This window comes from Neopelma chrysocephalum, unplaced genomic scaffold, assembly GCF_003984885.1.
Source record: "Neopelma chrysocephalum unplaced genomic scaffold, ASM398488v2 Primary Assembly neopelma1_63, whole genome shotgun sequence".
NCBI lineage: Eukaryota > Metazoa > Chordata > Aves > Passeriformes > Pipridae > Neopelma > Neopelma chrysocephalum.
In genome coordinates, this window is record NW_020897720.1 from 13,035,804 (window position 1) to 13,062,704 (window position 26,901).

The 26,901-nt window shown below is 42.9% G+C and overlaps 1 protein-coding gene across 3 annotated transcripts in view; it reads right to left on the reverse strand.

The window, feature by feature from the left end:
- Nucleotides 1-17,782, reverse strand: part of SMAD5 (SMAD family member 5) — a 28,904-nt gene extending 11,122 nt beyond the window's left edge. Inside the window, exons 1-2 of one of the 3 annotated variants that reach the window (XM_027682593.1) lie at nt 17,444-17,782; nt 13,569-14,005 (exon numbers count right to left, since the gene is read on the reverse strand). The gene's annotated coding sequence lies outside the window, so the exon portion shown is untranslated. Of the gene's footprint in view, nt 1-5,281; nt 5,407-13,568; nt 14,006-17,443 lie in introns of those variants that run through there. The other 2 variants (XM_027682594.1, XM_027682595.1) reach the window with 2 other exon arrangements.
- Between the last annotated feature and the right edge of the window lie 9,119 nt (nt 17,783-26,901).

Genomic DNA, 26,901 nt, shown 5'->3' on the forward strand with positions numbered 1-26,901 from the left:
TTTTGTGTAACACGTTCTGCCATTGATTCCAAACTAATTTCCCACCTGCAAAATCTAAATTTGAAGTACCACTAACCAAGCAAACCATCACCCCAAACAGCCTGGCAATGAACAATGCTCCCACAGTTTATCCCCAAGGATAAATGGGTAACAACTGCATGGTCCTCATCCCTTCCCACTGCCAGGGCTAAGCTTGTGCTGCACAAGACAAGCTCTATTCTTTTTCTGCTTAACTGACTTGTTTGCAAATTCAGGAAGCCTCCTGTAGCATCATACCCAACTGAAATAAGGAACTTCGCTGCTGATGATTAGAAGCTGCTTTGAGACTCGATTTCATCCCATAAACAAAGCACCACTTATAACCAGCAACACAACTGGGAGTTCATTAGAGCTGCTGCAGATCTGCAGCTAAAGCTGTTCTGCACTCAGCTCTTGTGCTTAACTTTATTGCCCCATCAAGCTCAGAAATGCTCAAGTAGTTTGACTCCATACACATATTTACATACTACATATTCATCCAGAGAGCTCAGAAACTCAACTGCAGTGTGTTACAGCACATTATGCTATATACACTTATAAATACTTTCTTTAAAACTGCAACCTCACACATCAATTTCACCTGGTTTTATTAAAAATCCTTCTTTCCTTACAGATTTCCTAATAGGAACTGTGCAGGACTGTGCTTGGGTTTTATTATCATTTTCTTACACTGCAGTCCCCTGCAATGAGCCTTTTCTTGAGAACAAATATAGAAGAAAAGTTAACTCCACAGTTTCTCCAAACAAATCAAAGATAAAATAAACCCTAAGATTACACCTTGGTTAAAGAACTTAATTAATAACTTGAAGGGCCTACATGCCACAGCCAATCCACAGAAAAGACTTTTCTTCAGTTGCAACATCTCAGCCATGAGGAATATCATCAATGATACAGCTTTTTTTTTTCCCTCTTCCCCTTAAGGCTAAGTAAAAGATGAAAGGAGATTTTATAAATTGTATCAAAAAGGAACTTGTGGTATTTTCATCAGAACTAGGCCTGCATAGCTAAATGTACATTCAGTTGGCCAGAATCTGATAAGTGCTTTTATACCAGCACTAGATTTCTGTGCTTCAAACATGCCTTGTAAGGCAATATGGTCTAACTAATAATACATGTAAACAAGAACAGAAAAGAACTGTCTGGTATCTTCCAAACTTTTACTAACCATGACTGCCCTCCAAACAGAAAAATATATTGACAATTTCAGACAGGGCTTTCTCACACAATACTTTTTCTTTTCATTTCCACATCTGTCCACCATCTAACACAGCTTAAAAAAAAATAACAGAACAAAAGCCTGAAGCATTTAGCTCTGTCAGCTGAGAAGTATTTAACCAGCACTCTCTTACAAGAAACTTAACAAAACTCTGAGGCCAAGCAAAAGCAGCAAGAGATACAATATACATGCAAGAAGTGGAAACAAAAGCCATGTAGCTCAGATAGCAAAGTGATGTTTCTGATTTTTCTTAAAGTCTTTTCAAAAATTACTGTTAAAAAAACAATCCCAGTGACAATGATTTATATCACAAAAGAGGACAAGGTCCAGTCAAAGAGTTCACAAATAAAGCTCCACTGCATTTCCAAAGCACCCTCACTTCCATCTGATGCCAAGAAAAGCTCAGAAAAATTATAAGCAAAGAACAGAGAGTTCTGAATTTGCTCTGCATCGTGGCAAAACTTGAGTTTAACTGTGATACAGGGGGAGGGAGAAAACACCAAAACCTCCAAAGCCTAAAAAAAGTTAGTATCTATTTCTTAAAGCATCCACGCTGAGAACACAAAGATCCAGCACTCCCATGGCCCTGGTCCCTGCAGCTGCTCTAATTACTGAGCAATTAGCTTTTGTACAAGTTCTCAAAAACTACAAATTCTGTCTTTGAACCCAAATCCCTCTCCCTTAAGTGTTTTGTCACAACTGTGCATTTTCTCACACTTCTGTTTCAGCTAACTGGCACTTTCCAACAGGAGCATTATGCTGGAAAATGCCACCATCCACAGCAGTCAGCCCTGAAACTGCCTCATGTCTTTAAGGTTATTTAAGATCCACTCTAACCAAAAGTTAGCATCCATTTCTTAATTAAAGTTACACAGAAGAGCACTGCTAATTTTCACCAAACACAGCAACAAAAGCCTATACCTCCATTGGGAGGTTGGTGCACATGGACAAGCAAGTGGGTGATTAGGAATGACCTCTACTACAGCTGGAGGGAAAAAATGGGAAAATTATACTTTTCACAAACCCTAAAGTATGCAAAAAAATTAATAAGCTGGACAAAGCCTTCCATAAATTTAGATGTTCATGTGCAAGGCCCTCATTAAAGACTAAGATCCTACATACTATGACTTGGCAACAAAAAACATAACCTGAAAGGGACACTCATAAAGCTTTAAAAGAGGAAGAAAAATAAAGATATGTGTGAGTGTGTGTGTGTGTACAATTCCACTCCAAGTGAACTGCAACAAGCCTGTGACAAGTTCACAAAAGCTGCAGGATTGGAGGGAACGCTGACAATAGTAACTCAGCGAGGTTTTTTTTTTCCCCCCGTGCACAGAATGAATGAATGGCAAAGTATTCTAAATTTGTCAGTTTGTGACATGCACTGACCCAGAATTCAGAGACACTACTTCATAGCTGCTGTATCAGTAGCAGGGACTCTGACAAAGCTCCTCTGTCAGGGATGACAGTGCTGGCAGGCTCAGCCCTGGTGGTAGGTCAGTGGGGATACAGCCTTGGCAGGCACCGTCCTGCCCCTGCCAACCCACGCTCCAGGGCCAGCCAAGCTTCTCTACGTGGTCACAGGAACAGGGCTAAAAAGGCTTCCAGAAAACTGTGCAGGAACTTGCACTGTGAATAAAGGCAACTGTAAAAGTCTTAAATTACTGTTCAACTCGGTTTTAATGAGCTGCTTATCGTTAGCCATGGGGATATCTAAAGTGCTCTCAGCTCGCACGGGAACAAATCTTTTCGTTCTGGGCATGAGCTCCTTACCTGTTCATATCAAAAAACCATATAAAGATCTTTAAAGAAACATTAACAGATTAAAATTCATTTCAGCCAATCTAGCAGAGATACCAGAAGAACTTGTCCTTTAATTAAAAAACCCAAACGAACATAAAGAAAAAGAAAAACAAGGCCTTAACTGGCAGTAAAAGATGATATAGGACAGCAGTATTTCTGCAGGTATGTAATTCAGCCAAGAGCAACAAAAGAGTTCTCAGCATTTTCTTAAAGACAACTAAAAAGAAAATATACATGACATTTTTCTGAAATTAAAAGTGTCCTCTGAAATTATAAAGACCACAACATAATTTGCAAAGAACATTCACATAAACCCCAAAAGTCGCTTAACTGAGCACAAGCTCATCTTGGGAGACAGAACTTCTTCCAGCTCAAATAACATCCCGTGATCACCAAAACTCTGCACAGATCACCCACTCCAGGTGCAAGACTAAAAACCCGACTTCATAACAAGTACCAAATAGCAGAGGGTCCACAGTTACAGTTCCTTCAAGTTCCATAAGAGGTTAAAACTCCAAACCTCCCAATAAAAACCCCACCCACCACAGCTGTACACAGCAGCACGCCCTGCTGTTGGGAGCTTTTGTCATCCAGAGAAAGAAATGCAGAGGAAGCCTCTCTTCCTCCTTTCCCATTTCTCAGTCCCATCACCACTGTCCATCTGGGCTTCCACTGGGAAAGTTCTCTTTAGAAGAAAAAACAAAAAAAAAAGAACATTCCTCCCTCAAAAGTATTTCCTCCACATCTGAAAGGAAAAGAAGGGTTTGACAAAGGCAAACCCAGTGAGCACATGGTTTGCTGGGGTTTTGTTTTGCAGATGTAAGTGGCACTTAGCAGCAATTTCAAGGCCAAGTGAACAATATTTTAATATCAGAGGTAGGAGTAAACCACTATCAAACGGTAGGGATTAAGACATTAAATCCAACACAGACAGGACACTCTCAAAAGTTACAACACACTAATTATGAAACATCTTCAATTAAGTTATTTGCTGCTTCTATTAACTTCCACTACCACCAGCTGCCAACTTCATAAAGCATTACAGCTTTTGATGAGCACAGGCACATGACTGCAACTGTTCACACCCTTTCCTTTACTCGTCTTCAATCAAATTCTGTGATTCCTCAGAACACCAGGAGGACATTCTGTCCAGAACTTCCATAACTGACACACGTAAGAACAATGCTCATTCCAGTTTTCAGTATTTTAAAGCCACCCATGGAAGGTTAATTATCTGAAATTAATACAGGAATGAAAACCAGCAAGAGATTTCATGTAGAACCATCACACACTGACAATCTAATTTCCCATGACAGATAAAATTTTGTTGATGCAAATTTTGACAGTTATTCCTTGGAGGTTTTGTCAAAGCAGTGGGCCCCAGTGATTCACTGAGCAGAATCTCTAAATCCCTACAGATTCCACCAAAAGATTCAACAGCTATTATTGAACCTATTCAACAATATATCCCACACTACTGCTAAATCAGTTCTTCCCTCCATCCACTGCGACATACTATTCAATCACCTTAAAGTCACACCAGAAACCCCACAACTGGCACAGGGCACAGATCACTTGATTTCCAGTCTTGTGCTTTCAACCGCAAGACCATATTTCCTCTATTAAGTTTTACAACCCGCAGAAGACAAAAAAAAAAATTTAAAAAAAAAATAAATAAAAATCGCTGTCCTAAATCACGGAGGCCGCGCATCTGTTGTCAGGCATCTGTCAGGCGAGGAGGGCCACGGTGGACAAGTGTGAGTGTGTGTGAGTGTGAGGAGTCTGTGTTTGTGTGCCCTCACATCGCCTCCCGCCCCTTCACCAGCCGGGCGGGCTTGTTGCTCTCCTCTCGCTCGGCCAGGCCTGACTTCAGCCAAGAGCTAGCTCTCGTCTCAAAAAAATAAAATAAAATAAAATAATAATATTAAAAAAAGGCAACAAAAAACAGCGGCGAAAACTAAGGCACAACCCCCGCGAGGCTCCGCGGTGCCCGCACCGTCCCCACGCGTGTCCGCGCTCCCCGCGGGCGGCCCCGCGCTCCGCTCCTTCCCTCACGGCGCTGCTCCTTCCCCCACACGCCGCTCACCGTCCCCTCGCCGCCCTTGCACCACCCTGTCCCGGCGGCCCCGCGGCGAGGCCTCGGCCCCGCGTCCCCACAGGCCCGGCCCGTTCCACCCGCCCCGCTCCGGAACCCCGCGGCCCGCACCAACCCCCCCCCCACACCTCAACCCCCCGACCCACCGGGCGCGGAGCAGCGGCCTCCCCGGGTGCGGTGTCGGTGAGGGGCTGGGCCGCGGCCGCCGCTGGCGCTGCTCCTGCGGCCGAACTTCTCGGCGGGGCCGGGACGGGACGGGCCGGGAGCGGGGCCGGGAGCGGCGGCGGGGCCGGCGGGGCCAGCGCCGGGACCCGGATGTGCGCGCGGGGCGGGGCCGCGCGCGCGCCGCGGCGGCGGCGGGAGGAAGCGGGAAAAGGGCCGGGCCGGGCCTGGGCCCCGTGTGGGGAAAGTCGGGGGTGGCCGCGGGGAACTGGGCGCCCGGGGCGGTGTGAAAGGGAGCGAAGTCAATAAATGGATATAAATAAATGAATAAACAAATGAGCGTGCGGGGTTCGGCGTCCAGAAAGTAACGCACCGCGCAGTGGAGGGGTAAGAAAGCCCCCCCAAGGCCGCGCTGCGATGGCGGGCGCTGCTGCCCGACCAGCGCCTCGCACCGGCCCTGGCACACAGCTTGGGGGTTGTTTTCGCAGAATTAATTAGGTTAGAACAGAACTCTGAAATCACCGAGTCCACCCTGTGACCCAACACCACCATGTGAAGTAGACCATGGCACTGAGCGCTCAAACACCTCCAGGGATGGTGGCTCCACCACCTCCCTGGGCAGCCCTTTCCAATGTCTAATCACCCTTCCTGCGAAGAAATTCCTCCTGATGTCCAACCTAAACCTCCCCTGGTGCAACTTAAAGACTATGTCCTCCCGTCCTGTCACCTTTTATCTGGGAGAAGAGCCCAAACCCCACCTGGCTACAACCTCCTTTCATGGAATTTTTATTAAAGAGTCATAAGGTCCCCCCTGAGCCTTCTCTTTCATGGGACCGGGTTGGTGTAGTTGAGGTCCTTCAGGGCCCTGCATCTCAGAATAAGTTACTAAAACCCCATTTAAAACTTCAAGAAAATGTGTCAGCAACATTAGGAATGGCTCTAGAAAGGATTGCATGGATGAGGATTTTCATACTGTATATAATGCCAGCATGGGACAAACTCATTGTCCTCGCCGTGTGACATGGAAGCGAGCACTGTTTCCTCAAAGTTATTTCTGAACAGCACAGAAGAAAGTTTCAGAGAAATACCATGCCAAAAACACCTCCAACAGCAGTGCCTGACCTTGGTTAAGCACAGTGCAGGCACAAGGGTTTCTTCTCATTTTTAACCGAGTAAATTGATTGATTCGAGGGTAAATTAAAGAAGAATTGAGTGCCACGCCATGACTTGATGTCAGAACGTTTCAATTTTTTTAAATTGCCCTCAATATCCAACCAACTTTTGGAATTCCAAGCACACATGAATTTCTGCTAAATCTGAATACTGAGCTTACTTAAACAACAATAAAAATCAGTTGTCCATGCCAAGGCCTCTCACAGTTGGGAAGGACTGGCCAAGTCCTTTGCCTTACAAAGATAAGATGCCTTAGAGCAACATGTGCAAGGCTGAACCACGCTCAGCTCTGCCCTTCACTTCAGGACCAGGTGGAATTGCTCACCACAATGTATTGTTGAGGCCCGAACTCCGCTGGCTTTGAGAAATTTAGCTTTATACGGGCAACAGGAACATCCACAATTAGAGGAAAGTATTTCACACTTCAGCCCACAAAGTGATTTTAAGAGGAAACTTTTCCTACAGGAAGATTACTTCATGACCCAAAGGCTGCTTTTCTCAGGGGAGGCTGATCAGAGCCGGTTTCAGACACGCTACTGAATTAGGCTGGGTCCTAGTTTGATCCACTGCAGAAATTCCTATAGAAGAGTTTCTTCCTCTGGCAAAAAAAAATTGTGTAGGAAAAGATATATGGGGCAAAAATCATCATTTCTACGTAAATTTGTGTCTCTGTTACCACACCATCTTGTAGCAGTTAGAAATCTGGCATGCCAATTGCATCTGGAATGCCAACTGAATCTTGCTATCACATTCCTTTTGGAAAAAATAGAAACAAGAAAGTGTAATGGAAAGTGATTTATATATATATATAGATATGTATATATACAAATACGTATATAATTAAGCTAAAAAGAAACCGCATGAAATCCCATCTTTTATTTGTGTAAATTAAGGGTAAAAAAATCTACCAAAAAAGAAAAAAAATATGTGAAGAAAAAGCAATGTGGAGTTGATAGAAACAGGGAAAAATATCCCGTGAGCCAAGCTGAAATTTCAATTTCAAATATATTTGAGCTTTTTCTTCTGGTTCAAAACTATGTGGCTCATCATTTTTGATGTAAACAGAGGTTCTTAGGAGGTCAATTAATAGCCCAACAGGATATCTCTACTAAAGTTCATGGCAGTAGTAAAGGAGCAAGGCTTTGGTGTAATTTAGTCCCAGAACAGAGCTAATCTTTGGGGACTCCTCTGTGTCTCTGCCCCAGCAATTGTTCTGCTTTGGCCAGGCAGTCCAAAATATGGGACAAAAAAAAAAAAAAAAGAAAAAAAAAAGAAAGACAACTGTTGGCCTTCCTCCAAATCTTTTGTGTGACTTAATTAATAAACCAAGTAACAAACAACAAATTGGCAGCAGGCATTTTAGGTGTTGTTCATGTGCCAGCCATCGTGTCTCTGCAAAACAAAATGTTCTCTGATCGAGGAGTTACAAAACAGTCGTGCACTGTGGGTGAATCTACAACGCAGAGCTCCCATGTGCTTCCTGCTGCAGAGGGTTTGGAGTTCCAGGGATGAGGAAAGCTGAAGGTGTGCATGCAGGAGTACGGGAGAGGACAAGGAAAAACTCTTAAGTTTTTCCAAAACTAAGTTTTCCAAAACATTCTCAATTTAAAATGATTTAGACATGTGCTTGCAGAACACCCTCCACAGAAATCACCGATTCTTAAGCACAATACACAGACTATTTTGGTGTGTGATAGCAAGAACTACGATCCACCAGCCAAAAAATAAGCTTCTTTTTTTTTTTCCATGCCATTTTGTCACAGGCTAATGTTGAATGGGCAAACCCCAAATGTCTGAACTCAAGTTATCTCCTTGTAGTCAATGAGACAGATAAAGGACAAAGGAAGTTTGCTATCTGATGATTCAGGTCTGTTTATCCTTAAGGTCACAGGAAAATGAGCACCACTTTCACCACTGCCTGCTCATACATGGTTTCCATCCCTTGGATCTCTAGTGAGTCCACTCTAATGGCATATCAGGTTCAAAAAAGGAGTCAGAACAAGGAGATTCAAAGCATCCTGAACACATTTTCTAGAAATCATGTGATTTTGAATTCACAAATTTCACAAGTCATAGAACCATCAATCCTATTTTAGCAGCATCAAACCTAGATTTCCCAACACATGGACAAGCAGCTGGGATAATCCACGGAAAAAAGACTAGCTAACCTTCCCCTCCCCTGAATGTTTTAATTATTAAATTGTGTTTGGGTTCTGCAGAGGCAACTGCACATGTTTATACTTTGGGTCCTGCCTTGTAAAGTCAACTAAAGTACAAGTACCTGTCTTACATTCCTTTGTGCACGGGCTGATGGCAATGAGGACAGAAAACTGCCTTCTCATAAAGCTGTAAAGTTCTCATAAAGGTACTTTAGGTGTTTATGTCAGAGGGAGTGAAAACCTCACAGCCTGAGCAAAGTGCAGAACAACAACTGAAGAACTACCTAAAGGTATCAGGCCTTGCATGCTTGAGAACAGGAAGTTCAACAAGGATCTTAAATTCCACTATTTTCATTTTACTCTCCAGGTTTTGAATATGACCCCTATATTTCTTAATGAGATTTTTGTTTGGTTAGAAGTGAACAGTTTGAAAACTTAATAGATAGTTTCAATTATAAGGAGATAGTTTTGGAAAAAAAGTTGCTTTATTATGACTTTATTATGACTTCTAAAATGACTGTATTGTTCAATTTAATTCCCTATCAGCTTTCTCAATTGTTGGGGGAAGGGGGGGGAATGTCATTTAAAAAAGAAAAAAAAATATATATATATGTGTGTATATATATATATCTACGAAAGCAGTTGTCATGTCTCTACCCACATTAAGCATTTACAAAGCCACTTTATGTTAAAAAAATCCTGTAGTGTGAAAGATGGCTTGGATATTTGAACCAAATCTAGCTTAAAAACAGAATTGGGGGCAATGGATAGGATAGCTGAAGAAAGTTCCACTCTCACAGCTGTCAGCTGAGAAGAAATGGGGGAAGGGGGAAATGCTGCCAAAGGAATTTATTTTTTTTTTTTTTTGGCAGTGAAGAGAGGAACATGCCATCCCTGTTTGAAAAGTTTCAGGGTGGGAAAGGCTAAGGAGGGGCTAACATACTATACATACCTTTACATTTATTTTTGAGGCAGAAAAAGAGTGTTGTGCTGGAGCAGAGTTCAGCAAGAGGAGAGGGAGGTGCTCCGGCCTTTTGGTTCTCTGCAATGAGCCCACAATTTACAGCAGGCTGAGAACAGCACTAGGTGGTAAGTGGCTGCCTCACAACAAGAAGGCAACACAAACATTGTGTACCTTGCATCACATATGTAAGAAAATAGAAATAAAGTTTAGTGTCTGGAGGAAAGATATGGAGAGTGCTTATGGACAAGGCCCTCGGGGGTGGAGGCTCCTGTGAGGTCACACTCACTGGTGACAGCCTTTGAATTCTCAGAGAATAAATTAAATACCCTGTTATTGCTACAGCCACACTTCTGGGTACCTCACACAGCAGTACAGAGAAAGGGAGGGAAGGATTAATCTTGTTTCCTGAAGCTACAGATAGAAGATGTTACCATGAAAGTGTAGACCAGGGGAGGGAGGGGAGGCAAGCCAAAGGTTTAATGCCCAGCAAGGTTAAAGATGCAAGCTTTTCTGCCTAGACTGGAAGAATAAATGGGATGAGACATGTAACTGAATAATGGTACATCCTGGAAACAAAGACATTATTATATAAAGGTTTTGTAAGTTCAGCTCCACTATGTCTTTTCACACTCTACAGAATAAAATTGTCAATATACTAGGGATGGTGTATCCAGCTGAGAGTCAACTAAGGATGCAAAACTGAACACACAGCTCAAGAAAAAAATGCCTGAAATGCACATAAAAAAGGCAAAATCTTAAGAAAGGAAAAGAGACTGCAGGAAGAGTAAGATGTGCAGGAAGTTATGAGTAAGACAAGCCTTCGCCTGAGAATTGTTGTAAAGTCCACATCAGAGTATGAACCATCATCCATGACACCTGTGGACAGAGCCCAGTCAGGGCACAGTTCTGCTAAATGGGATCTGCTCCTTGGAACAGGGGGTGGAAACCTTCTCAGAGGAATGGAAAATATGTCCCAGCTGATTAACACTAAGCATTACACTGCTCTCAGAGAGGAAATGATAAAGAAAATAATTTCAAATGGCACAATGCCTTTGAATATTCCTCCAGCTTTGCTATTTTTCTGGACCATTCCCAGCTTGCCCTCACCATTGCATCAGCAGTACAGAAACATGGAATGCTCTCACTCCTCTAAATCAGTGGTTTTTGACTATTTCCAGAACATGACCTTGCATTATGAGAACACTTTCTGGAGTCTGACACCCACTACTAAGCTCAGAAAAAAGTTACCTCCTGCCTCCCAAAAGCTGTCTGCAACAACCAGACCAATTTCCTGTGGACAACAGAGAGGTTGGACCATGGAAGTGGGACAGAAAATGCAGGACAGAAAGAGGATGACTCTGACATCACGGTGCCATAACCACGTGAGCACTGGGAGCTTTTTTTTCTTCGACGAAAACTCTGCTCCAAATGAGCCGTGAACAAAATTGTGTCTCATTGACTCAAAGGTTTCCACCTTCCCTTCCATTTGTTCTACATTCCACACCGTTAGCCAAACATGGAGATTTCTGGGTGTGCTCTCCACTGTTATCTCCTGCACAGACCCAGTTTTTCCTGGGGTTCCTCACCCCCCCCAGCCAAAATGCTGCCTTCTGAGCGTGGCCCTTGTGGATGTGTCAGGCCTTTGGGTGGGACACATCCTCACTTTGGGACAGTGAGGAGATCTAACATTCAGCCTCACACTCCACATAACCATCTGCTGACAGTCATGAGCTGGAGTCTCATTCCTTGCAGCAACAGTAGGGACCAACATCCACAATAACTCTGCTCTGAAAACTTGCATTTGTGGCTCCGTGGCCAAAACCACAGGAAAGCTATTTTTAGCACAACGGAGCTCTAAATAGTGGAAGCACTGAAAATTTAGCTCACATCATGGGCCAAATTCTTCTCCTGGTTACACCCACTCTATGGAGAAGGTTGAGTATAATAAACAGAGACGCTGAGAAACAGAAATTCAATTTTTTTTGAAAAAGAGAAGCATTTGAAAAAATATAAAATCAGTATTTTAAAATCTTCATTTACATGAAGAAAGGTGCACATCCTCCAGCATTTCCTATGGAAATAAATAAAAGGAAAGGCAAAAGGAATGGTTTGAAACAGAAGTGCTCTACGACAATAATTGTACCTGTTACAATAAAGGTAAATCTTCCCGCTGTGTATGGCTGAACCTTACCCAGAGCTGCCATCTCTCCATTCATTATGCAGATACTTTTGGCTTAGACCAGTGAAAAGAGCAGAGTTTATCTGTATCTTGAGAGAAGACACAGCAGATGAGTGTAACCTATGAGTAACAAATCAGGTTTTAATTGCCAGACCTACACTTAATTACTCACAAGCCAACTTTCTAACAGCCCTTTTATCACCCCAGGATTTCCCAACACAAACCAATTAGAGATGGCAGTGCAGAGCACTCAGCCTTTCTCAGGGAGGAACTCACAGGACCTGACTTTCTCCTTCTGGGTGTATTTCTGGCAGAGTCACCAAGTTACAGGAGGCTGGGCCTTTAGAACTTGCATTTAAATTTTGTGGCACACTTAGGGACACTTTTTTTTTTCCCCTCCCACCCTCACGACCAAATAGTTGGGTTTAATAATTTCCTCTCCCATATCAAGATCTGTATACACAAGCATAATTATGTCTATTGTAAAATTAAAGTGCTTTTGGGCATAGTGGAGTGCGGGTTTTGGACAGTGTGTTGCAAGCTATTTGCTTTCTCTTCCCAAAATTTCCACAGAAGTTTGGGGTTTTTTCCCCCCTTTCTTTGCTTTTTGTTAGGAGAAGAGGGAACTGGGTCGTTCCTGAAACAAAAATGAAAAGTTTTTGGAAAAACCAGTAAGATGAGAAAATCACAAAATAGTAATACAGTAATAATAATGTTATTTCTCATTCATTATTCTATTGTTGATGAGTTTTCTTGCCCTGTTTAAGCACTGCCCTATGACATATGTTTTAAAAGGAAACACGGAAAGGAAAAATCAAAAGGCAAACAACATATTTTCAAACTTGGTCACATTTTTTTCAAATCTGAAACAAATTAGGATTATTATCATTGTCTAAACACCTTCATATGTCACAGAGTAAAGGGTAAAAACTAAGATCATAAATGCTCCAGCTGCTCAGCTGGGCCCCATGTAAGGCACTGCCACTAAAATAGTTCACAGCCCTAATTACAATTCACCACATCTTGGGAATGACATTTAGGATTCTTGAGGCGCTTTTAGATAATTTTTAGACTCGGCGTAGAAGTTCAGCTGTCACAAAGTCAGTTTTATTTTGTAACAGATTTTATCCTTTGGAATGTTATGTTTGGAGTGAGCTGTAGACACGGAAAAACACATGCAATATAGTTTGCTTACCCGACTGAAATATAACCCCTAAAACAAAGCTGAAACATTTTTTTCCCCCCTCTTTAATGTTCATATTCCAGCCCGTGCTTGTCTACAGTTATTTAGATTTGGAAAGGGGGGGCAAGGAGGAAAAACTCTCCCTTACCACACTGTTCCGACTCCATTAGTGTAATCAGAGAGAATTCCTGCTCTCTCTGCAGTAATTAAATAAATATTTAACATAGCAGGCTTTAATTGGAATCCCAAAAGTTAACAATAGCCTGAGCTGTCGGTGTCGCTCTCTCAGGGGTTCTGTTTGCACAGGGGTATATTTAGATCCCGGCCACATCGCCCACTTGGCGTTACGAATAGTTCAAACCCCCCTCCCCCTTTAAAAAAATACACCAAAAAAAAAGACAAGAAAAGGAAAGAAAAGAAAGAAAACAAACAAGACGCTCAGTAAAATCTGGAAACTTTTTACAAAGTGACGCCATCTCCGCCAAACTCCTTCCCCCGCTGCAAAAGGCGCTTCAAAGCGCAGCGAAGGCAGCGCCGGGCGGGCTCTGCACCCGCAAACGCAACACAAAGCGGCGAGGGACGAGATCAGCTTTACCTGCCAGCAATTACTGCAGCTCCATGTTCTCTCCCCCTGGATTTTTTTTTTTCCCCCTCTAGCTCCCTTCCGAGCGATCCCTGTTTCTCCCTCTCATGGTGGTGGTGGCGGCCGGGGAGGAGCCCAGCGGAGGGTCCGGGCGGTGACACCCCCGGAGCCGCCCGCGGAGAATTCACATCCCCGCGCCGCAAACTTTCTGCAAAACTCGTGTGTCGGGTCTATTTTTGCTTCCTCCTTTCATCCTGGGATGACTCCCTTCGGTCCCATGCAACGCAGCCATCTTTTTGTGCTGTGCCTTTCCTACGGTCCGTGGGTTTTCCCGGTGTAAATCCCGGCTTTGCCAGGGCAGGCTGATCCCTTTCGGTGATTAATTTATCTAGTTTGCAAAATGGGAACAACTGCAGTCACAGGGCATTGACTCTTTGCATTGAGTCTGTCTGCACAGAAAGAAAACTCACAATTTGAATGCATTTAATGGATATAAATGTATATATGCATGTCTAATACATATAAATATATATATAAATAAATATATACATATAAATATACATATAAATATATATACATATAAATATACACACACACATATATATACATATAAATATATACATATAAATATATATACACACATAAATATATATAAAAATATATATGCACATACAAATATATATACGTATAAATATATATGCATATAAATATATATACACATATATAAATATATATATATATAAAATGTATATACACATATTTAAGGTATTCACACAGTATATCTATGCTCACATGCACACACACACACTTCAAAATGGGGCAGTTTAATTAGGATGATGGTGCTTTTCCTGTAAAAATTACAATTATAAAGTGTGAATGATCTTCATACCAGGCCTTCTATGTTTGCATTTCACTACTCTGTGTGTGTATAAACAAAGATGGCAGAAATGGAGAGTAACATTTGTAAGTGAGAGTACAAGTCTGGAAAAGACAGATCATTCTCTGTGTATCTGTTGAGCTAAACACAGTAAAAGCTGATTAGTCTTGTTGACAACAGAGCTCACAGAGGTTTCAAAGTCCAGTTAATAGGAATAGTCTGACAGCTGCACCCCCTGGAACCACTTAAAACAGAAAATAAAATTTATGTGATTAGATGCTTGCAGAATCAAAGCATTTCTTACTAAAATAATGAGATTATTTTGATTATGTTTGATCATTAGGCCTTGCTCCTAGTGAAGAAGTCATCTAGGAGAGTGAACATGAGGACTTGGTGTGAAGAACTGAAGGAGAAGTTCCCCATACTGAGGGTGAAATAAAAAAGTAGATGAAATTTGGTATAAATATAAACATAAAGTAGCACACATGGGAGTGAAGTCACATCCAAGATTACATTCTCTAACGTATTCTTACTCAGGAACTATATTTTGCAATAGTTCAACGCGGGTGTTGAATGAATTTTTGATCACCAAGGAGTGCACTGGATATCAGGAATTGCTACAAAAGGAATGGCAAACACAGCAAAGATTGCTCTGGTGCTGGGAATTCCTGGTGCACCTCAGGTTCTGTGCAGAGGGCTGGTTCTCCAGCTCAGGAAAGAAATGCTAAATCTGGCTGAGGTGCAGACAAGTCCACAGAGTGATCCCAAGCATCAGATGGGTCCCATGCAGAGCATTTTTAAATAGTCTCTTCCATCTGGAAAAGAAACAGCTGAGGAGGGATATCCCAGACATCTGCACAAAGCCCAAACTGAAAAGGGAAGGTGGAAGAAGACCTGTTGTCTTCCCATCTTCCTTGTCTTCCTGTTCTGGAGGAGGTGGAAGAAAACTTAGCTGCGGGCTTTTGAGAAGAAAAAGGTGATTCCTCCCCCAAAGTGTGAGAAGGGGTTCAAATTTCTGCCACTGAACGTTGTGATATTAAATGTTTACATGAAGTCAAACCCCAAAACCGGTGGCAGGGGGAATTCACAAAAGAAAAAGCCATTAGAGGTCATTAAACACAAACACATTGATCTCTGACTCTGGAAGTCCCCTGGTTGCAAATTGCTGGGTGAGGGTTCTGTGCCATCACTCTTTGCCCAGGGTGTGCATCCTTCCTCTGGGCATCCCTCTTTCTGGCTGTTGGACAGGACACTGAGCCAGGCAGGCCTTGGATCCCACCTGGATACTCACTCATGGTCTTCACACACTGTTAGGAGAACTGATTTTTCTCGTGGAGCTCATCTCTCACTGCACTCACATTTTATTGCCTATAATATCCCAAATTCTGCATTTTTTCCAAATTGTGCCATAGCCCAATTCAACCTCTCCACCACACTACGAATATCATTACATATTTATAAATTACACACATAAACACATCTGTTAATAGTAAGAAAACTTCAAAACTTGTGACATTGTTTTTATGTACCACTCTGGCTTTCTCAACATGCTCAGAAGCAAAGCTTCCAAAAAGTCAGTAGTGGGTTTAAACTTCAAAAATGCATCAGTTATTCTAATCCACATTAAGAAACTATTACTAAAGATTCCACATTAAAAATAATTAAGAGAGAAGTTTTAAATCATTGAAGCTTCAGGATAGCAGAGCACAACTGTGCAGAGCTCAGTGCAGATACCAAGTGAACCAACCCTAGAGCATCTTGTCATCCACATTTTCATATCACTGTGTACAACAATTAATGTTGTGGTTTGAAACAGGCATCTGGTCTCTTCCAGGGATACCAGAACTGCATAATAATAATAATGTGAAACTTCCTTTCATGCTAAACAGGGAAAAAAAATGGCTTTTTTACATTTTCTGTGAAGGGAAAATGGTCCCAGGCACGAGGATCATCTGGCATTGGAAGAGTTGTGTTTCGATAGGAAAAAATTCCTTTTGAAACAGGAATGCCATTGAGGAACATCTAATGGAAAATTATTTTCCAAAACTTGAGTTTTAACTGTGATGAGATGGGATGTGCATTCTTCTCCTTCTCTAAATGAGCTGTAAACAAGGTATTAAACAAATTTTTCTACGCCAGTGGAGCAGATTTAGGCCAGAAATTCTTTGGTCCAGGTAAAAAGGACAGCAAAACACTTTATGGATGTTTGTTTACTACGCTTTCTAAGAGAAAGGCATTTGCATTCCTATTAGAAATACAAAGAAAATTAAGTTCAGGCAGAAAATGCCACATGTCCAAAATCAGTCAGATATATCAGTGGCAACTTCAGAGCTGAGATTTCTAATTCAACCCCAAACTTGGAATTCCAAAGACTAATCTGATGCAGAGAATCTTGGGTGTAAAAACACAGAGCAGTTGTAGTTGCTCTGCAGTTCCCACTACCCCCTGAATACTGAATTTTGGGGTTTTGTAGAGCAAGGAGGTGTTTCCATTCTTGATTGCCAAGGAGGTGTTTCTGAGAAAGCCACATAATTCAACTTGAAATAAGCTCTTTCCTGCCTTTCTTGTACATAATTCATCACACCCACATTTTAATATTTGTGTTCTTGTTTCAAACCTAGTCTTGTAATTTATTATATGAGCAGAACCTTGATTTTCATTCTGTTGAACAAATTCCTCAGAAAAATTCTGGTGTTGGTGCCAGGTTTAGTTGGTGGGACACTTGGAACTGCTGATAGAAGGCTATAAACTTTGGTTTTAGGAAAATAGGGATTAGTGCTTACATTTAAGCATGAGAATGATCTCCCATTTATTCAGTGAAGTATTTATGGCTGTGTTTTACTTTAAGCACAGGCTTAAATTCAATTAACTTCATTTTAATCACAGGCTTAAGTGCTTTGCTCTCTCAGGATAATAAGACCACTGGCATTTCATTTAGCTGGCTGAGCTTGTTTTTAAGTAAATCTTGTACTCTCAAGCACAAACTGACAAACATGCAAATATGAGTTACCTTTTTTGCCTAAAGACAGAAAATGATAAACCCAGTAGTTTTCCAGTCCATGAGGGGAACCACCTAAGCAGGGAATAGATTTCCATTTCCCTGATACTATCATATTAATTGTCTGGAAGTGAAACACTGCCTTGCAAGAAGAGTTTGTGCCATCTTTGATCTCCTTCTTTTCTAGAGCAAGGAGAGACATAAGTGTTGCTTTCCATTGAAATGAAGAACCTTTGTTTGCTTGTTTTCTAGACAAAAGCAAATGTCTTTGAGACATTGTGGGCCAGAGCTCCACTTGGTAGAAGTTGGCACGTCTCCTTCATTCCAGGGGAATTACACTAATTTTGCACCTCAGAGTGCATCTCAGAGACTTTCCACGTCATGTATAAACTTGAATAGAGAGATTCTGTATCATGAGGTGAGATCATAATATGCAAGTGTTTCACAGACATAAAACCACGAGGTCTGGGAATGCCTGACGGTAGCTAGTAAATACAGTATGGTCTAGTCATTAACTGGGACCCATTGTTTATAAGCAGAATAAACCAGTTGGTAGGCAGAGCCAAAAAGCAGTTTTCTTTACCATGCCACTCCTAATTAACAGTTTTTCCCCGCTGAAGCAATAAAATGCAAAATTATGGTTTTATTAAGTCTTACGTGGGTCCAAAAAAAAAACCCCTTTCAAACATCATTAACACTTGATCTGTTCAGCAGAGAAGTGACCGTTTGAAAAAGAAGTGAAAGAAGAATTGAAAACCCTGAGCATAAACCAGCCCAAACCACTGGCAAGGTTATTTCTGATGCAAATTGTGAACTGACCCAAAACAATTCCAATTTTACCACTGTTCAACGTTAAAGGAAATAGATTGTGTCACGTTGTCATGGTTACTTCAATTAACGTGAAATAAAAGACATTCAGTGTTTTCTAACAGTGTTTGTGGAACCAGACCAAAAGCAAGCCCAGCAAAATTGGAATTTCTCTTTTCCATACAATGACTCCTATGAATAATGACATTAACAAAGGCTCAGTATGAAAGAACACCTTGAATGCATGTAGCACACTTCCATGTTTAAATTGTGAGCAACATTGCCATTATTTTCACAGACAGGAAAAAAATACATCGATACTGAACAGATATTGGGAGAACTGCAGACAGGAAACTTGGTACCTTCCAAACCGAGTGTTTTGAAGAGTTTTGAGTGATTCATGACCAGTTTAGAGAGCTGAGAAGATGCCACCAGCAGCAAGAACCGGGGGGTGGCTGTGGGTACAACCAACACCTGAGCTCCACATGCACCTTGGGGATACCCATCCTGTGCTCCAGGGAGCTGCTCCAGCCTAGAGAGGTGGAAGGAGAGTGGACTTTCCCTCCTCCAGGTCAGTATTGCAGCGGGAAATTAGGATGACTGATAATGAAGTGAAGTTTGCAATGAACATTTAGGGGTTTTCTCTCAAATTACAACTGCTGGTGGCTCCAAAATTTACAGACAGCATAATGCTGGGTAGGATGGCTCCCCCAGGTCCTGCCCTTCATCTGACTGACAAATACCTTTTCCTAACTTGAAGAAATACCAGGTTTGGTTTGAAGAGGTCTCTCTGGCTGACAGATTGCTCCCCCTGCCTGCCTTTTGTCTTTTCCACTTACTCTTTCAGGCTTTGCACCATAATGCCATGTATAAGCCCTAAAGATATTATTCAGTCATTTCTTCTAAAAGGTAAAACAAATCCGAGGGCAGACTGATTTTGGGCTGTTCAAATTCCTGACATGGAAACCCTGTGGTTAGTCAAAAATAATCCTGTTATTTCCACCAGTTTTACAACACTATAACCATCACTTCCCGTTGGGTGGTTTTGAAGCTACATCAATGTGAAGGGAGAACAAAGTTAAATCATTCCAGCTCCTGAGTACAGAAAGGCTTTGGAACCTCCATAAAAGTTCACTTCCTCATTGTAAATGATAATAATTCAGGACAATTCTTCATATGTTCCTTGCATTTAAACATCAAACAACATGCCAGGCTTCAGAAGCACTCACCATCTGAACTGTGAATTAGAGAAAAATAAAAGAAAAGCAGTAAGAGTTAAGAGCTTCTTTGGGGCATATTATCATTTACAGCCTGATCACCACTAATGTGGACCTGAGCAACCACTCTGAGTTCATAAAGTTCAGCGAATTCAGTAAAGTTTAAATGAATTCTTGTGTATTAAAGGCCAATCATATGGGTTTCTTCATGCAGGCAGAAGCCTCACTGCTTCCCTTCTCGATAGGGCCTGATTAATGACAGCAGAATTCAGCTCTGTGCTAATGCACCATATAGTGCCCCACTTTTGCACACTGCAGTGCTGCAGCTGTGCCCATTTCATGTTCTCAGTTAAATTAGAGGCCAAAAAGAACAGATTAAAATGGTGCATTCCGAGTATCTCGCATATAATCTCACTCATAAGTGGAATGGCCCTTTTTGTAAGCAAAAAACCAGCCTCCTCTCCCAACTGGAGGCCTTTTTAAAGTCTGAATCTGGCTTTTAAAATTCTTTCTGGTCTGCACTGATGCTGTGCCTGCAGATTGCCCTCCCTTGCAGGGCCACAAAGCCCTGCCCTGGCCGGTGGTTGTGGGGGAATCATCCATTTTTATCACTTTCAGTTATTGTTTCCTTCCCTTGCCGCAAATATTTCCCACAGTGCCACTGTTTTCTCTTGGCCTCCTTACTCATCCAAGCTCATAGTCAGGGGCACACTGGGCATTTTGTTATGCTTTTTTTTTTATTTTTTTTTTATGTTCTGGTAGGCATGAAAACACTCAGTAGGGATTCCATTATGTTGTAGCACTTGTGTTGAAGGGTGGAATAACTTCACAGCCTGTCAGGGGACTGATGCATCGTGAATAGTTCCTTCTTTATTCTACATATTTTTATTTAAACATTCTTAACTATGTTTTGTGACAAGCTGCTTTCTCTGTACTAGACTGTCTGGAGGAAGAGGATCTGTTTTAACTTTCAAATGACCATGAAAGACTGGAGAGAAGCCACAAACCAGAACATCTCTGTATTAAGTTATCGAGCTTTTTGCAGGGGTCTGAGGCCAAATTTAGCAAAGAGTTTTTACCTTCATTTGATGTTTTGCTGCCCCTTTTTTTCCAAAATTTGCATTGATTTCACCTGGGTATTGATTTCATCCCAAATTGTGACAATTTTGTCTCTTCTGTGATTTCTTTGAAGGATGAATGTGTCAGAATTTGCATGGGGAGAGCAAAGGGCAAACCAGTGTCAAAGCCCCACTGGCATCCTTTTACTGATAATCTTAAAACTTTTGTCAAGAAATCCTATATTTCTTACACAAGAAAATGTCAGATAGGCCATTTTCACTCTTATAAGAACTCATCTCCTTACCAAATTCAGTAAATAACTGCACTAAGCCTTTTATTAATGGGCGTGAGTGAAACACTCAAATCTCCTTTTATGATATCAAACATGTGAAGGTCATTTAGCCTAGAAGGGACTGTGACACGGGTCAAGGATGGAACATCAGTCAGGGAGAAGTGGAAAGGGCATTTTCCTCTTCTGAAAGCTCCTCACAGTGCAGCTCAAGCCAGAAGTTATTCCTGAGTATTCCTGACTCTTCCTCACCTCTTTCAAACAAAGGATTTTTGTACCCACAAGATGAAGTCAAGTCATAAAAAGTTTGCAAAGTATTCTTAGTCTGATAGTGGCCTCCTGGCTGACCCCAGCCCCCTTTTGGGTTTGCTTTTGGAATCTCAGGGGTTGGCCAAAGCCACCAACTCTGCTGCTCCACCAAACTGACACGATGCACGAGCAGCAGTACAGCCTTTGGTATCTTGGCTTATGCTCTGACCTGTGCTCATGGTTAACATTCCTTAAATAACCCACAACATTATATGTTCCCCCAGATGTCCACCTTTAAACACAGTCTAGGCACCAAGTTCTAGAATACTAGTTGAAAACCTATGAACAATTTCTTCCCAGTACTCGAGTCTGGAGCATCTGTTCTCGCTGTGCCCTAAACCCCACTCATGGTGAGCATGACACGTGCTGCCTGGAGGCAGGCTGAGCTTTAGATCATGACTCAGAGGGTTGTTAATCTTCCTTCCTTAGGATTTCCTTCCTCCCTGTCTCCAGGAAGTGGGTCCTACAACAGCTTTCTGCCTGGAACAAAGAGTGGCCCCACCACGGCATCTGGAGCGAGGCTCTTGCAGAGGAAAGGAGTTCCCTGCACACACAGCCCCATCAGTTCCTGCTGCCATCCAGGGGAGGGACAGAGCTGCCCTGCTGACACCACTCACTTTGATCCTGCTCCTGGCAGTAGCATCAGGAGCATCAAGAGCATGGAGCTCCTCCAGAGTTCTGCTTAACAAATCCAGACCTGGGCCAGGTTTGAGCACCCTGTACAAGGTCCTTCATTTAACTCAGCATCCCCACTCCCAGGATCATAGAATCACAGAATCATAGAATCATAGAATCAGCTGGGTTGGAAGGGACCTCCAAGATCATCAAGTCGAACCCTTGATCCAACCCCGCTGTGGTTCCCAGCCCATGGCACTGATGCCACATCCAGTCTCTTCTTAAAAACCTCCAGGGACGGAGAATCCACCACTTCCCTGGGCAGCCCATTCCAATGGCTGATCACCCTCTCTGGAAAGAAATTCTTTCTAATATCCAACCTAAACCTCCCCTGGCACAGCTGAAGACCCTGAGCCCTCTTGTCTTGCTGAGAGTTGCCTGGGAAAAGAGACCAACCCCCACCTGGCTCCCCCCTCCTGTCAGGGAGTTGCAGAGAGTGAGGAGGTCTCCCCTGAGCCTCCTCTTCTCCAGGCTGAACAGCCCCAGCTCCCTCAGCCTCTCCTCACAGCACTTGTGCTCCAGTCCCTTCACCAGCCTCGTTGCTCTCCTCTGGATCTGCTCCAGGACCTCAATATCCTTCCTGGTAGCCAGCAGCTGGAAAAACAAGGTCATGAAGTACAGACACTGTAGCAGTGCTGGCTTGTGCCTTGAAGCCACAGCCATCTCGGGATGGACCTCCAGAAATCAGTGATCTCACACCCACCCCCCCACTGAAACCAAAGCTCTGCTTCCCAGCTGATGTGCTGCCCCAGTCTGGGCAGTGGGTACCAAGTTACAATGCAATGACAGGCTTCACTTCTCATCTTCTACCCCTAAAGTAAAAAACAGGGGGGTGGAAGGAGTATTTAGATCAGTCCATTGTTCTTCAAAAAGATTGCAGTGAACTGGACTTTTGCATCCCGCTCAGTAACTGCAAACTGAGAAGCCTCTTCCTAAAGCTCTGCAGGTCTGTGCTGATTTACAAGTCCTAAGAGCAAAGTTCATTAACAATATCACTCTTATGACTTGACCTGGGAAATTTTTTTTTCACCCTTGGCCAGGAATTTATCCTAAGAGTGGTTAACACAATATTTATCCTATTGACCCTGCAGAAAAACATACAGGACTGATTAAAATAGATGGCTGTGTGGATTCAGTGGCATAGATGTGCAAACTAGCACCAAAATAATACCAAAAAGCTTTAGAAAAGCAGTAGAACATTTTGAATCTGTCCTCAAGCTGGATCATCATTAATTTACTATAAAGAGAAGAGCTGAAAGGAAGCTTTAGACTCAAAACCCAAAGAAAGCAATAATGAGGTCCCTAAAACATAATGGCATCTTTACACAAAACAATGAGAAATTTTGGGGAAGTTCTTTACCATGTGTCTAGGCTGCCCTTTTAAAGAATTCCACAAAGTGGCTGGGCTTTGCAAAAGCAATTCAGTAAATTTAGCAGCATGAAGGTAACTGTGGCTTGGTTTTTTATTAGTTCCACAATGTTGATAACAAATCCCTTTCCTTTCTTTCAGTTTTCTGGCAATCTCGAGAAAAACCTTTTTTCCACTTTTTCTAAGTAAAACCAGCATTTCTTTTCTGATCCATTTGTTCTGGATATAACTGTGAACCCCGGGATAAAATTGCTGAGGAGGACACAGACCAGACTTTGGCCTCCCTCCTGTCTCAGAGACATTTTATCAGTTGGAAGAAAATTAATAACATCCCAAATGCACTGATTTGCATTTGCAAGCTCAATGAAAGAGAGGGAATGCAGGAAAAGCAATCACACGGGAATGTGCAGAACATTAAAACCGGCAGCAAAAGAGAGTGTACAGTCAAAACACAGGTGCTTCATCACCATATTTTCACTCAAGTACCCATATCCTCAAATAACCTGCACAAAAATCCCTGGAAGACGTGCTGGGAGGACTCTGGAGGATGAAGGAAACAGTCTGAGGAGAACAGGGAGATGGTACTGGAGGATCACAGCAGCAAAAGTGTTTTGGGTTAAACTTCTCCACATCAGTACAAAGCTGCCCAGGCACAGGCTGGGCTCTCTGGTGGGTGACCTGCTTTTATTTTCTCAGAAGAACAGATAGGACCTAATAAAGCAAATAGATCCTTTGGGTTTTCTTGGCTGTGAACTTTGGAAGGTCGGGTTGAGGAGTGGACCCTTGCTGGAGAAGGGGAGGGCAGAGGGCAGGGCTGGAGCCCACAGCGCTCAGCAGTGCCAGCTGCCAGAGCCAGTGGCATTCTCCATGCTGAGTGTGCTGGAATTAAACCACAATAAAGCAGATGCCATGAGTCTGGAAGTGCCTGCATCGTGTTACTCTGGTGACACACTCCTTTCACCAGGGTAAGAAAGGTGCTTGAACAATCAGAGCTGTTGAAGAGCAGATGTCTCGTACACTGTTTTACCATTTCTGGTCAGCAGAAGGAAGGAGAGAAACCATGTACACCCACAATTACAAGCCAGGGGCCTGATCCAGAGGCTATGGAAGTCCACTGGAAGGTTTCCATTGACGTCAGCAGGCACTGGATGGGCCCCCAGAGCTTCACTGCATGGTGACAATGCCATGGCTGGTGTCAGCTGGAGCTTCCCGGGGTGAATTTCAGCACTGGCTCACATGCCCAGGGCTCCTCTCCCGGCATGATGGGTAAAAGGGCAGCCTGCAAGGCCAGGGCTGCAGGTTTTAAGGCTGGTTCTAAACCAGAACCAAGCTTTGGCATATTGCGCAGCAGCCTTGGGCTGTGCTAAATTAATGCCATCTGCTCCTGGCCTTCCTCCCCTGGCCTCCTCCCACCTCCTCCCTCGGGGGGCTCCTGACAGTGGAGAATAGCTGGAGTACAGTCACAAGCATCACGCCTCTTCCTGTCCCTAACACACCCTTTACACCCTTTGTTTCTCTCTAAGTGTCATGGGTGGAGTAGGATCCCAGCGCTGGCTCCAAACCAGCTGGCAGCATCAGACCAGGCTCAGCCCCATTTCTCCCAGACTTGGAGGACCTGAAGCAGGCGGAGCCTTGGCTCTGCAATCTCCAGGGGTTAATGAAGGGGTTTTTTCACCCAGGAGAGGAGTTGTTTTGAGTGACATCACCGCCCTCCCTGCTGAAAGCTTATGGACTTTCCAAATTCAGAGGAGAATTGCAAACACCGTGTGAAACCTTTTCTCACCCGGGGTTGAAACCTTTGCCAAGAGCCCTCTGAGGGCAGGGATCCCACCACTAGTCTGAAAGTTCAAAAGGTAGGAGCCATTTCTCACCATCAGTGTTTGTGAAAGCCAATTGAAAGGAAAGATCCTAATTACATTTGGCATTTCTAATAGTCAGTCTCCTGCTAAACAAATGACATCATTTGTGGCATTGGCAGCAAAAGAGCCCACTGTAAGGGACTGTAAACAAGAGTCTGTCCAGCCTCATTCTGCTCTAACAAAAGGAAAGGGGAAGAGGGAGAATCTTGTTAAATGACCATGATGTCCACATTTTTTTTTCAAGGATTAGACATGTCCTGATACCTCTGCAAAATGGTTTTAAAATGGAGGATAGAACACACTCAGCACACACTGGGACTTTTGGCAACCCCAAGGAAACCCTTGCACTCAGCAAAGTGCAGCAGCTCAGGCTGGGGACTTTCTGGATCTGAATTTTGGGGATGTTAAGGATCTGTGAGGCTGGATTGAACCTCCTCCTGATCATTGAACGTTGTATTTGACATTTCTAGGGGAGGCAATTGCTTAAAAACTGTACTTAAATTCACAATTCCTCTTGGAAAAATGGTTGCACATCATTGCACGTCACGTGTGCTCCTTGCCCTTCACCTGTGGGTGTCCCAGCTCACCCTTCTGTTGGAGGGGGAAGGGATGGTTTGGGTTTTAAGCCCAGAAGGAGCTCCCTCTGGAGAGAAGCAAAACAGCTCTTTGAGGGATGAGGTTCACACTGGTGTAGAAAAACAGCCTGGCCCTTCCAGGGAAATACCAGGATGCAGGAGCTGGGCACTGAGTCATAATTAAGGGAATAGACCAAAAGATCTGCCCTCTTTTAAAAAAAAATTAAAAATTATGTGTATATATATAGAGAGAGAGACCACATATATATATATGTGTGTGTGTATATATATATATATACAGACCAAAAGATCTGCCCTCCTTTAAAAAAAAATTAAAAATTATGTAAATATACATATACACATATACACACACACATATGTGTATATATATATATATATAAATCAAAGACTGCTGAATTCCAGTCTTCAGTTGAGTATTTTCCAGTTTTTCTGTCCAGCAGCTGTGCTGGGAATCAGGACAACACCATCTCAGAGTGACCATGCTGCCAGCACAGGAGGATTCTTCAGAGCTCTCCTTTCCTCATAACGACCCTGCTTGGCTCTGCTTAGGTTGTGACATTTGAGGGCATCACAGCGTGGGGTGGGATGAGCACAGGCCATTAATTGTAACAGGATGCTCTTGGGGGTGGTTTGGTGTCTCCCTGCCCGTCACTGTAACCTGCAGCCAGCTATGTCCAGCTATTTCCAGCCCTCCACGCAAATAAAAAGTGCCATTTGCATTCAGGTTGCCCTCAGAGCAGAGATGTGCTGGATGAGAAATTAAAAGTACAGTGTAAGGACAAGACCCATCTGTTCTGTGGCAAAGAGATACTATTTTTTTTTTGCCTTGCCAAATGGATGGATGCCTTCTGCCTGATTCCTTCTTTGGCAGTTGCACTCACCACTGAAAAACAACTGCTCATTTGGACTGGGAGCTGGACTAAGATCTTAATAGTTTCCCACTACTCAATTTTTGAAATCTTCTTAGCTGTGCTTCTGCTGCCTTCCTTATTCTAAGAAAATAACTTCACTTTGGTCTTTTTTTTTTTGCTTTGCAGAAATGAAGCATGGGATACATTCTTGATCCAAGCATATGGGAAAATCCCCTCAATTATGAAAGGAGATGCATTCATAATGTTCCTTTCTCTTATTAATTTAGTTACAAGCCACTCTCTGAATCCTATGCAGTATCATCATGCAAACCCTTTCACGCTAGTTAGGCTTTATTCAGAGGAGCACTCGCCTTGCAGAGTGTGAAAGAGGCCATTTATGCTTAATAATGATAATAACCAGCAGTCGGAGGCTGGGAAA